At 39.3% G+C, this 11,112-nt stretch overlaps 1 protein-coding gene across 1 annotated transcript in view; it reads left to right on the plus strand.

Annotated features, from left to right (window-relative positions):
- TRHDE (thyrotropin releasing hormone degrading enzyme) overlaps nt 1-11,112 on the plus strand; it is a 702,876-nt gene that overhangs the window by 655,819 nt on the left and 35,945 nt on the right. The gene's annotated exons all lie outside the window — the stretch shown is intronic.

An 11,112-nucleotide genomic window follows, 5' to 3' on the forward strand; every position in this document is an offset into this window, starting at 1 on the left:
GCATGTTGACTTTTTCAGTCCTTTATGAACTATCAATACCTTTATGAACACTTTCCAGATAAATCCATCAAGCTCGTTTTCTCTTTCATGTCTCACTAACTCTGTCCCTGGGATACAACCACCATGTTCTCAGTCAGTTCTGGGAATGCACATTAGTACAGAATTGCATGACCTGTGCTTTTGTCACCTACCTGGTTAAATGAGATACGAGTTAGTTTAATTGCAAATCTTTGAGGGAACAGCCTTGGGATGTGTAAGTTCTCAAGGTTTAATGCTCTTTATAGCCTTTCAGTAAGACCTATAAGAATGACTTTGAGTTAACTGACAGTAGTATAAAGTGTGCAGCAAAAATAAATGTTCTGCAAAAGCATTTTCTTGCTTTACTTTTAAACCGCTTGTTGGGTAAAATGGAAATATTTAATGTAAAAATACTTTAATTCTTGGATACCTAAGATAAGTAAAATATATAAAGTTGAATTTTAAAAGGACAGATTTTCCTTATGAAAGCCAGGCTCAAATTTGCAGGGGACAGGGGTTGGTTTGTTGTTTTGCTTTTGTTTTATCTTCTTTACTTGAAGGCAATGGATGACTTCTATGGTGATTCTATGCACAAAATGAGGGGCAGAAAGCATACTTTAAGGATTTCAGACATCTCATAGTTTAATGCAATAGATGATATTGTACCCTGCATGATTAAGCAAAAACAACCCTAAGGGTCTTTAGTGCTATCTATTCTGCATCAGCAAATGATTTAATCAACTGTGACTATAGCCAGACAGTAAACATATGTTACTCCTCCCTCAAGAAGCAGTAGATCTACCCTTGTTTGTTGATTCAAGCATGTTGTACACTTCAACATTATTAGCCAGTCACCCATGCTTTTAAATACAGAGAAGATCTATTTGCTTGCAGAGAGCACTGAAAGTACTTGTAGGGTAGAGAATAAAAGATCTGAAGAAGCAAAGTGGCTATTATCCACCTGAGAATGGAAATTGTTTGCCAGCCTATAACTATACTGGTAGATTTTTACAAGAACACTCTTGGCAAGAAAGTGGTGCCTTGCTTTGCTCCCAGAAGCACAAGCTGCTGAAAATGACACTGTGGAGCAATAAAGCAATTGATACACTGATGCTGTAACATCATTTTCAGGGGAGTCACTTGCTGTAGGGCATGTTTCACAGCATGGCACTACAAAGCAGTGGTTACTTTTGGTGATATGAGTATTACATATAAATACACTCAGTGCGTAGCAAACTAACCACAAAGATGATAGGCATTTGTTCTCCTCCAATATTTTTCTACTTTTCTTCCCCAGTGTTTCACCAGTGCACTGAGGTGCTTGATGCTCCCAGTATTAGACAATTTGTATCTTTTCCCACAGTTGTTTAAACATGCTATCACCTAATTGGTGGTTCTGCCATAAACGGACCAACAGTAGGATTTTCCAGGGCTCAAACACCTAACTCACATTGATTATAGGCTATACCCCAGCAGTGAACTCTATACCCTGCATTTGACACCAGCACTCCCAGCACTGACTGCCATGCTAGAACGTGTGGAGGGCTTATGTCGCATCAAATACTGGAAACACACAATCTGCCCTCTCTACAATACTTATAGTAGCAGTGCCTTCACTCTCTTGTTCTTTGAAGCAAGAAGGAAAGTTTTTTCTCACCATTTCCCTGAGAAACTGAGAGAGGAAACTATTAAAACTGAAGCCCCAACACCAAAGAAGTATCATCAGACTCACAAGCCCTATTAAATCCCAGTTGCTGAATTATTAGTAGCACTTCAGTGGGTCTGTCAAAGCTAAGTTCTCTATCTGTCAGAGACTAGAAAGGCAGCCAGTCTTGTACCTGACAAATGTGACCCTCAGTAGGCCCCCTCAGAGGCACTCAGTCCTGCGCCGTGATTCTTCTGCTGGCTTAGGTGAAAGGGCAAGGCAGCAGCTTTATTACCCAGGAACCATCTCAACAAGTGTTCTATATGCTGCATACCAGAATTTCCTCAGTTGCTATTTTGGTTCAACCTTTAAGGTGAGGTTTTTCAGCCTCACTTTGATCCCTGGGAAGGTAATGGAGCAAATCCTCCTGGAAACCATCTCCAAAGATATTAAGAGCAAGAAGGCAATTGAGAGTAGACAGCATGGATTTACAAGGGGAAATCATGCTTGAAAAACCTAATAGCCTTCTGTGATGAAATTATTAGCTAGTGAATGAAGGGAGAGTAAGGGATACTGTTTATCTTCAATTCAGCAATGATTTCAACATTGGACATTGTCTCCTTTAGCATCCTCATAAATAAATTGAGACAAAGTACAGACTAAATAAATGGACAGTGAAGTGGAAGAAGGCTGTGATCAACAGCACAGAGTCCAGCTTGAAGCTCGTCACTGGAGATGTACCCAATATTGTGATAAGTACATTTTAACATCTTTATCAGGAGCCTGGATGATGTGACAAAATACACCCCCAGCAGGTTTGCAGATGATACAAAACTGGGAGGGGAGTGGCTGATAGGACAGATGGCTGTTCTGCCATTCAGAGGGACCTTAATGGGCTCGAGATACAGCCAGAAGGAACTTCATGAAGTTTCATCAATGGAAAACACAAAGCCCTGTACCTGGACAGGAATAAGCTCATGCACCAATGTATGCTGCAGGGTGACTGACCAGAAACCAGCTTTGTGAGAAAAGAGCTGAGTCCTGATGGACAAGACAGAAATACATTTCCACAGCAACTTAAGGCCAACAGCAACCTTGGCTATACCAGGAAGTGTCACCAGAGGGTGAAGGGAGGTGATCCTTCTCTTCTATCAGCCCTGATAAGACATATCTGGAGTGCTGAGTCTATTTCTGGGTTCCTCAGTATAAGAGAGACATAGTCAAGCAGGTCCAGTGAAGAACCGCAAAGATGATTAAGGCATGGAGCATCTAATATGAGGAAAGGCTGAGGTAGCTGGGAGACTTTGGCCTGGAAAAGAGAAAGCTCAAGGGATCTCACCAATGTGTACAAATACCTAATGGTAGTAAGTAAGGAAGACAGAGACAGGCTCTTTTCAGTGGCGCCCAGTGACAGGACAGGAGGTAATCAGCACAAACTGAAACACAGGAGGCTCCTTCTGAACGTAAGAAAACATGGTTTTTAACTGTCAGGGTAGCAATGCACTGGCACAGTTGCCCAGAGAGGTTATAAAGTCTCCATCCTAGGAGATACTTAAAACTTGACTGGACACAACCCTGAGAAACCTGTTGTAGGTAACCCTGCTCTAAGCAGGGGGTGGACTAGAGGATCTTTAGAGGCTTCCTCATTCTTCAGCTGTTCTCCAACTCTTTTTTAGAGGCACTAGAATGTCTATTCTGCTTTGAATAAACCATATTTACTGTTCTGGAGTTCACTGTTATGAAAGGAAAAATAAGTTTAAGTACTTTTACTACAAGAACCATAACTACTGTGCAATATAAGCAATACTTGCCTCTTCTGTGGTTGTGTTAAAGCGCTGCCCTGCCCGCCACCAGAAAGAAAAACCTAAACAATGAAACCAACCAAACTAAAAACTAAAAACTAAAAAAACAAAAACCCCACAAAATTATACCTGTTATAGGAAAAGTCAAGTCTCTTGAAGATGTGCACTTATGCTTGGGGCAACATATAATACCAAGTCCACATACCACTTAGGCGAAGGAACAACTAGTTTGCAGATGCCTTTCAGGTTTTGGCAGGAAATCAGTGCCAAACTGCTGCCCTGTGACAGCTGTAGAACTTCACCAGGTATGCTAAAACAGCTGAAAGTGGTCAAAGAGCATTTGAGCAAAAAGTATGGAGCCTATAAAGCTTCTGTACTTGTAGGGTTGGCACCTAAGTACCTCGCACCTCTCTTTGGGCACCTCTTTTGGTTATAGCTCTTTATCCCCCTCTTTCCGAAAGAGTACACGTCACTTTGTTAAATCCGCAATTTGCCAGCAGATGATGGCAAATTTGTGTCTCAGGAGTGGAAGAAGAGTCTGTCAGGCTGCAGGAGTTAGCGTCATGCCTGGGATTGGAGCTGGCAGCCTGTGCTGGAACAGCAGCTGCTACCCATCCACACCAAGTCCTTGGGTCCCTGTGTCTCCATAAATATAATTCTGCTGACCCTTCTTCTGACTCTGCTGTTTTCCATATTTGTTACGTGTCAGCGTGGGGACTCTTTCAGCAGTTCTTCTGGGAAGCTCAAGCAAACCATGGTGTCACTACAAGGGCTTCAACAGTGCAGTGCTGACTTTTTGTAGGGCTAAGAAGTTTCATCCAGAAGAAATGTTTGTGGCCACCTTAATGACGTTGAATCTTTTGGTTGTTCAACCAGGTCTTGCTTCTGTGTTCACAAATTACTTTCCTCCAGTGCCTTTCCTGCAAATATAACAGCAAATGGCTCTGTTCTGAGAAGTTTAGTATATGGCCAACTAAGATTTGCTCTCAGTGCCTAGTGAAAATGATGATAGGTAAATCTCCAGCCACCTGGAATAACTGAACCTTTACATGGAGTTTAAATATATTACCAAAATGTTAGATCAGGCTACAACACCAAGTAAGAATAAAATGTGGTTCAAATGACATTCAGCATGCTCCATTTCAATCAGGGAAGAAAGGAGGAAATGTGCAATAAACAATTTCCTCCTTAAACTGAAAGATTAATTTTATTGTTAAGCACAACTGCATATGCCAGCGTGACTCATTCCTTTCTATTGCTAAAAGCACATTAACCATTTAAGATACTGGATATTTGGGGAGGCTAATTAGCAATTAGATGATGTTTCCAGTGTGGTTTCTTCCAAGTCCCATTCCTTTCCTTCCTACCTTTTCAACTGTATACATACATTTTTCAGTGCAATACAGTGTATGGTATTAAACCAGATAAAGTGTAGATGACAGTCACAGCTGGTTATTAATATTGATGCGCATCTAATTAAATATCATAACCCTGAGGTGTTAATTTATAGCCTCTTCAGTAAAAATCTAACAAATTTGAATGTATTATCTACATGATAGAAATAAATCATCCTGGAAACAATTCTGTAACCCTTAGTCATTTGAGAAAATGAATTTTCTTAAAAATACAGTTTTACATCAATTAATTAGATTTACACCTTTAAATTGAGAAAGCAATCTTCTTTCTGTGCTGCTGTGGTACTTCACTGTAAAAAACAAAGACTTTCGTGGCTGATGCTTAGTAAGAAATTATAGGATTTACAAATTACAAATAATACCAGATCCCAGAAATAACACTTGGTCATTAGCGAGTTTCTTATCTCATGTTAGATAATCTAGATGTTTGTAAGAATATTTTTCCCCCATCTTTTATTTCCTTCTCTGTAATACCAGATATCAACTCTTCTGTAACCAGTATTTTACCAGGCCCATTTATATAGCCCAAAACTAGACATAATCTATTATATCTTAAATGAAATGCAATGCAGCTACATAAAATGCTTTTTTTCATCAGGAATAGTAGATTGAGAGTGCTGCATGTCATGATGCAATAGTTTTTATTTTTAATCAAAGGATTGAGACTGGCAGTTCAGATTCAAGCTAAACATATTTCATTCAGCCTCCATTCCCTGGTGTAACACAACAAAGTCAATAGCAATGTTCCAACCCATCTCCCTCCTCCTCTTCCTCCGAATCAATTGTGTTTGTTCACTTATCACCTTCTGGATCATACTTCATTTCTCTTTTGGAGCATCAAATGTGATACATAATAGCTACTACCTATTTATTGTAAATTGCTTCTTGCTGCAGATTCTTATTCCTTTGCTGTGTAATGCATATCATTTCTAATCTCAGGGTCTAATAACAGATAAGAGCTTTTCAAACATACTAGACCAAATGTGTAGTTTTCTTCAGGAGTCTGGCAGGGGTCTGATCCTCTTAAATACCATCTAAATACAGACTGCAGTTGAGTCTGCCCTCTGTCCAAGATCATCTGTCTTACAGAGATTTACATCCATTATGCATTTTCCTATTTGTGCTGGAAGTTAAGTTTAGAAGTACCCCCATAGGTGAGTGACCCTAATGATCCCTTGTGATCATTGTTATGTAGGCAGGCACTTGAATTCTTCCTTTGTTCCTTGAGAAAGCAGAAGAACTAGACCTGAGCAGAAACATAATTGGCTTTACCTGCCAGTGACAGGAGTTTGCAGATATGAAGGTTTGACAGGAAGGACTTCTGTTCCTAAAGTGAGACTGCTTAGGTGATTTTTTTTTCATCAGACGAATGGTAATGGAATGCATTTTAATGCAACTGGTTCTGTAAGGCTGGGTCTTTCTTTTTCTAGCAAATATTACAGCTAAGATACAGTCTGACTTCTTTTATCTGACTTGCTGACATTATGAGCACACGAAAGATACCATGGCAGAAGATTAAAAGAATTCTAAGCAACCTATCAATCAGTTGAATATTTAGTCTGCAGAAATCATATTTAAAGATTTTTGGAACTAAAGTTCCAGGTATGGAAGAAATAGTTGGCAAGGAAATGCTTGGATGACCACTTCTCTCTTTCCCCCACCTTTTTCTTTTTTTTCCTCCAAACTTGCATTATTTTTTGATGAAAAAGAAAGGTAAAACAAAACTGTAAAATTAAATCAGATATGACTGTTACAATGAAACATGAAAATTTATCTTTTTATGTGATCTTTTTGTTGTTTAAAAGAGAGAGAAAAAAAGGTTTTAATATAAAAATAGCCTTCTCAAACAGTATTTTCCCCACACATATGCTATTTTGAGACTGAATATGTTGTCTCAGTTATGTCATTGTCAATCTGAAATTTCAGTACAGAACCAGTTGAAGTGATGGATCTATGAGTCAGACCACATAACAACTGAAATAAAGCCGAGTTGAATAAGGAGTTTAGACACTGTGATGATGAGAATTAGTGTCTCCAGCTGGAAAGAGCCTGGCTCCAAAGTGGAACCATTTTGGCATCTTGGGTTTCATTTTCATACTTAGGTATTACTTAGTATAATTTAATACTAGGTACATCCAGCCACCTGTAAGAAGCTCAAAAAAAAACAAAAAAACAAAAAAAACAACAAAAAAAGAAACCACCTTATATGTTTAAGAAAGAGAAAACTAAATATGAGGCAATGATTAAACTTTTTTAATAAGAAGCACCAAGCGTATGGCCTAGTTACGGACTCTCATAACAGTTTAGAGGCACCACACTCTCACCTTTATTTGTAGCTTTAAACCCTCCTCTGAGAAAAGGCTTCCAGCTCCTTTCAAAACTTCTTTCACAAATGGAGGAGAAACCTGTCTTTCCTTCTGGGACCCAGCAGTAGGAGGAAATATTCTGCCCATTTACACACAAGGACTGAGTATCCCAGTATTCGAATTTTTGTTTTCATTATATAATTAGAAAAAATAATGCATTCCTGTGCTAGAAAACTAGCCTGCTTGTCCTTCAAGTGTATCCTGATCAGCAAGAGAAAGGTTATTCCTGTGTTTCTTCACAGTGTGACAACCAGTATTCCTCCTCCTCTCCCTCCTCCTTCACCCCAAAGCACTGCCACAGCTGCAGAGCTGTACACTGACCATGCACCAGAGGTTAACCTCCATTCTTGTGGTTAAGACAGCTTTGAGAAGAATCAACAAAGTGCTGGGTCTGAATCCCTTCAGCAGGTGACAGAATTAAACAGTCTTACAGTCACTCTGTTGTTGTATTAAGCATTTCCTCAAACTGCTTTCTTTTCCTCTTTTGAAGAGACACCTCCCACTTCATTTTGTAAAGATCATAGATTTGCACTGCTATGCTGATAACCTCTATAAGACTTGACCCCACAACAAAACTGTGCCCTATGATGACTGGAAAATGAAACCTGATTTAATTTAGTGCTGCTCTTTCTGACCTGATAAGATAAAGGTGTACCTGGGAAATCACATATTGGGAAAAGGTGCATAAGGAATGTAAATTCCCCCAGGGCATTCTGGACACTGCACGCTCATATTCGGGATTACTGTTTGGGATTTAGAGAGTTAGTTCACAGTTTAGGCCAATAATCATGTTTTGGATGTAGCTCATTGAGTCTTTTCTACACACAATATCTTGAATTGAAAGGCAGCCTAACTACTTAAGGCTTCTGAGAGGATTGCTGTCAAGTCATAAAGAATAGATAGCAAAAACATTTTTTTACTCCCCTAAGAACTTCTTTGCTTTATTAACAACACAGCAGTTTTGGTAGATGAGTGCTGAAAATGATAGGGACAAAATACTGATAGTTCAGGAAATGGATCCAGAGCAGTGACCAGCTAAACAATCATAAAGTGGTTTTGGGATCCTGGATTTCATTCCCCGTCAAAGTGGCAAGCAGCTACTTCTACAAAGAACGGGGATTACAGCATATTCTCTTATCTGTCAACATATGGTAGGAGGAGGCTTTCACAAAGTTTTTAGTAAGCCCACCAGGACAGAAGTACAATCACCCATTGTGAGCAGATCAAATGAGAAAACTGTCACTGATGCAGCACTTATGCTGTGACAGCACTTGGGATCTAGACGGCAGTTCTGTACATGGAGACTTAACTGAGCGAGTTCAATTACGACTTCTATGCATTTCCTTGATTACATCAGGCATTAAAATATGCAGAATTGCATTTGTAAAAGCTGATTTTCAGGTGAAGATAAAGAAAAGGCAGGAGAAAAAGAGTCTCCTCTTCAGGAAAATGCTAGAAAACAAGTAAAAAGCCAGAATATCATGTTAACTTCTGTGTTTGTTTTATATATTTTTATAAATATACTTAAAGCATGAAATTCATGTCAAAGCAGATAACCATTCTATTCATCCCCAACAGGCTATTTTCTTTTCTTTGAGAGTGGCAAATCTGTGATTAAAAAACACTATGAAAGCCTGACACGCTGCTCTTAATGGGGAAAGTGTGAGCTATGAGATGAAGCAACATTGCACCAGATACTAACAAAGAAGTAACAGACTCCTTTTAAAAACACACTGAGACAGTATTATGCAATTTATTAGGGATAAAAGGTGCTGTTTGCTTAACGATCTTATCTTCGGATAAAGTGCCAGGAAAAAAACTGTTGTTGACAAAAATAGTAAGCAAACTTTAGTGTCGTGATCACTATTAGATGTGCTGGAGCTGAAACACACTCATGGAATCATTCCTGTCTTTACCAGTCAGTAGTGAACTGTAATTGTGGTCACTCTATATATGACTACAAGGTAGATGGATTTAAATAATCTTGTCTGTGAAGACTTTGTCCTGAAACAATTCATATTGATGTCAGCCTACCTGGCCTTGTCATGAGAATTTTCTCTTTGATACTTGTTCAACTGCACAGACTCTAAGGCAGGTGAGTTAGTAGTGAGTTGAACTCTTTCCAGCAAGGCATGAAGCAGATATGAAACCCAGTTCTCTCCTTTTCACATAGTATTAATTTCTTCTGTATTTACACACCCTCCCATATCATAGGAGCAGTGGATGGCATATTCTTGGACACCCAGCAGCAGAGTTAGCATAGGTTTAGTATCCAAATCACAGGTTATTGACACTAATTAATTGAGAGAACTGCACCTACCTCACCTGAGTGACACACAGGAACCCAACCCCTCCTAAAGTCCTGGACCCACTGCCTTCCATGACCAAACTCACTCTGCCTCCTCGCTGGTAGCAGGTGAACCCACTGATGGGCTTTTGATATACTAGACCTGCATCTTGTAGGACACTCAGTAAAATGTCTCTCTAGGAGAAGTGATAGCAGCTGGCCATTATTAGCTTGGGAGAAGCTGTACTAACACAGCAATGTCATCTCTTTTGGCATCAGTGTTTTAAAACAACAGTGCCTGTTCTTACTCTACATATTTTATAAAGTTCTATAGAATGAAAGCAAAACATAACTCAATCTCTAAAATAACTGTCTCAAAGGTATTTTAAATCTTAGATTGAATAAATGGTGATCAACAAGGCATTCAAAGAAATGAAATACTGAAAGGAGAGCAGGAGTTCAGACAAAACCAACCTATGTAATAGTAAGTCACTAGCTCTAATAGTCATACACAGAACTGTGCAAGAGAGGCAAATTTTCTGCTGTAACAAAATAATTCAGCTAGGAAATTCTGGTCACTGTAACAGTCTGCAATCTAGCCTGCAAGGCTAGATTCTTGAGACAGAAATTCTCTTTCTCTGCATATATACAGCTCCAACATAAACGCATTTCAGTCCAGAGTCAGACTTTTGCCCTTTGCCAAAATACATGTAGCAAGCAAACCTGAAATTACTGATTTTTGCTCCCTTGGGGGAATATTTACCTCTTGTCTGGTTTCATCAGTACTGGGAACTTGTTCAAACAGTTCTAGTCAAGACCTGCTGCATATTAGAAAAAGCTGTAACACTGTCTTTCATGGTTTATCCTTTACAGCTACTGCAGTCACGCAAAATGTCACTGGCCTCTGCTGACCCCAGTTTTTAGTAAAACAATAAGCATAATGCATTAACTAATATTCTAAAGTGTTTTGCAAAGTCCCAGGTCACTTACCATAAACCTGTGCCCTAGCTCCATTGGTAATTCTCACAGGTGTTTTCAGGTCAACCTGTTGCCAGCTTGAGTAGTGGCTGTATAAAATAGGTCAAGTGGTTAATATTCTAATGAATCTATTGCAAATAAGTCAGTTTTGTAATAAACCTCTGCAAAGGCCCATTTGTCAGTAGAAAACAAAAATTATTCAAGCTAAGAACTTTTCACTCTTTAGTAGATCTCAGGATATGCCTTCTTATTGGGTTTGCAGTAGCTCTTTCCCCTGAAGGTGAGGAGAGACTTTTGTTTGAAATAGGTCAGTGCCAAATAGAAACTTCTATGAAGATGAAACAATTTTCTGAAATCTACAGGAATTCAAAATGTCATTTGTAGGAATAACATAGTCAGTTAGATAGCTACCATGGTGTATACATCTAGACCTGGGTCGGAACAGTCTCAAGCACAGCTACAGGTTGGGAAAAGAAGAGATTCAGAACAGCCTTGTGGAGAAGGACTTGGGGGTGTTGGACGATGAGAAAATGAACATGAGCCGGCTTCAGTGTGTGCTCGCAGCCCAGAAAGCCAACCGTATCCTGGGCTGCATCAAAAG

This window comes from Pezoporus occidentalis, unplaced genomic scaffold (genome assembly GCF_034315485.1).
Source record: "Pezoporus occidentalis ecotype Australia unplaced genomic scaffold, CSIRO_AGI_Poc_V1 ctg17, whole genome shotgun sequence".
NCBI classification, from domain to species: domain Eukaryota; kingdom Metazoa; phylum Chordata; class Aves; order Psittaciformes; family Psittacidae; genus Pezoporus; species Pezoporus occidentalis.